The sequence below is a fragment of the Petromyzon marinus genome, unplaced genomic scaffold (assembly GCF_048934315.1).
Source record: "Petromyzon marinus isolate PM22_M1 ecotype Great Lakes invasive population unplaced genomic scaffold, UKy_Petmar_22M1.pri1.0 PM_G_Scaffold_6, whole genome shotgun sequence".
Lineage (NCBI taxonomy): Eukaryota > Metazoa > Chordata > Hyperoartia > Petromyzontiformes > Petromyzontidae > Petromyzon > Petromyzon marinus.
Window position 1 is genome coordinate 5,647,501 of NW_027423013.1, and position 2,500 is coordinate 5,650,000.

Sequence of the window (2,500 nt, forward strand, 5' to 3'; positions counted from 1 at the left end):
CCCGTGAAACGCTAGAAATTGGCGGGGATGTGTCTCTTCTGGCTCACGGGGCTGTTCGGGTCGCACAGAAATCCCTGGGAATGGGAAAACGGGTCATTTTCGTGTTGCCACATTGCGTACGAACCGCATGAAACTTCCAGAGGCATTTGCAGCAGGAATGCATGTGCACTCAAAAACTTCTATATGTTTCACGGATAGACCCCGTGAAACGCTAGAAATTGGCGGGGATGTGTCTCTTGTGGCTCACGGGGCTGTTAGGGTGGCACAGAACTCCCTCGGAATGGGAAAAGGGGTCATTTTCGTGTTGCCACATTGCATAGGAACGCCATGAAACTTCCAGAGGCATTTGCAGCAGAAAGGCACGTGCACTCAAAAATTTTAATATTTTTCACGCATAGACCCCGTCAAACGCTAGAAGTTGGCGGGGATGTCTCTCTTGTGGCTCACGGGGCTGTTAGGGTCGCACAGAAATGCCTCGGAATGGGAAAACGGGTCATTTTTGTGTGGCCACATTGCATAGGAACGGCATGAAACTTCCAGAGGCATTTGCAGCAGGAATGCATGTGCACTCAAAAACGTCTATATTTTTCACGGATAGACCCCGTGAAACGCTATAAATTGGCGGGGATGTCTCTCTTGTGGCTCACGGGCGCTGTTAGTTAGGGTCGCACAGAAATCCCTCGGAATGGGAAAAGGGGTCATTTTCGTGTTGCCACATTGCGTACGAACGGCATGAAACTTCCAGAGGCATCTGCAGCAGAAATGCATGTGCACTCAAAAACGTCTATATTTTTCACGGATAGACCCCGTGAAACGCTAGAAATTGGCGGGGATGTGTCTCTTGTGGCTCACGGGGCTGTTAGGGTCGCACAGAAATCCCTCGGAATGGGAAAACGGGTCATTTTCGTGTTGCCACAATTGGCATACGAACGGCATGAAACTTCCAGAGGCATTTGCAGCAGAAATGCATGTGCACTCAAAAACGTGAATATTTTTTCACGGATAGACCCCGTCAAACGCTCGAATTTGGCGGGGATGTTTCTCTTGTGGGTCACGGGGCTGTTCGGCTCGCACAGAACTCCCTTGGTCCACCTGATTCGTGCATACAGGCAGCAACTAAAACTCTGTAAACCTGCTGTGAGGACATCTAAACAGTGGACCAGTGAGGCTGTGGAAGATTTGCGGGCGTGCTTAGACTGTACTGACTGGGATATGTTCACGACTGCTACCAATAGTCTGGATGAACTCACAGAGGCTGTGTACATCAGCTTCTGTGAGGACTGCTGTATCCCAACACGTACCAGGGTGAACTTTAACAACAACAAGCCCTGGTTCTCAGCAAAGCTCAAAAGGTTGAGGTTGGAGAAGGAGGAAGCGTTTAGGAGTGGGGATAGAGACAGATTCAAGGAGTCGAAGAACAGGTTTAGCAAAGCGGTGAGAGAGGCTAAACGACTGTACTCAGAGACACTAAAACACCAGTTCTCTACTAACGACGCTGCTTCTGTCTGCCAAAGGGCTCAGGCACATCACCAACTACAAACCCAGAGCGCCCCACACCACTAACGACTCCCGCCTAGCCAACGACCTGAACGAGTTCTACCGTAGATTTGAAAGACAATTGGACTGTCCTGAACCACCCCTTCCCACCCAAGAGGCCCCATCCCCCACCCATACTACAGAAACGACTCTCTCCTTTCAGGAGGGAGAAGTTAATGGGCTTTTCAAGAGGCAGAATCCACGCAAAGCAGCCGGGCCGGACTCTGTCTCTCCAGCCACCCTCAGGCACTGCGCTGACCAGCTGTCTCCGGTGTTCACCAACATCTTTAACACCTCCCTGGAGACATGCCATGTACCAGCCTGTCTCAAGTCCTCCACCATCATCGCTGTGCCCAAAAAGCTAAGGCCAACAGGACTAAATGATTACAGACCGGTCGCCCTTACATCTGTGGTAATGAAGTCTTTTGAGCGCCTGCTCCTGGCACACCTCAAAGCCATCACAGACCCTCTCCTGGACCCCCTTCAGTTTGCCTACAGAGCCAACAGGTCTGTGGACGACGCAGTTAACATGGCCCTCCACTTCACCCTACAGCATGTGGACGCCCCAGCATCCTACGCCAGGATCCTGTTTGTGGACTTCAGCTCTGCCTTCAACACCATCATCCCTGCCCTGCTTCAGGACAAGCTCTTCCAGCTGAACGTGCCCTACTCCACCTGCAGGTGGATCACAGACTTCCTCTCTGACAGGAAGCAGTGCGTTAAGCCGGGAACAGAAGTCTCTGACTCCAGGTCCATCAGCACGGGAACTCCTCAGGGCTGCGTCCTTTGCCCACTGCTCTTCTCCCTGTATACCAACAGCTGCGCCTCCAATCATCTGTCCGTCAAACTCTTGAAGTTTGTCGGACGACACCACCCTCATTGGGCTGATCTCTGGTGGGGATGAGTCTGACTATAGGTGGGAAGCTGACAACCTGGTGACCTGGTGTAGCCAGAACAACTTAGA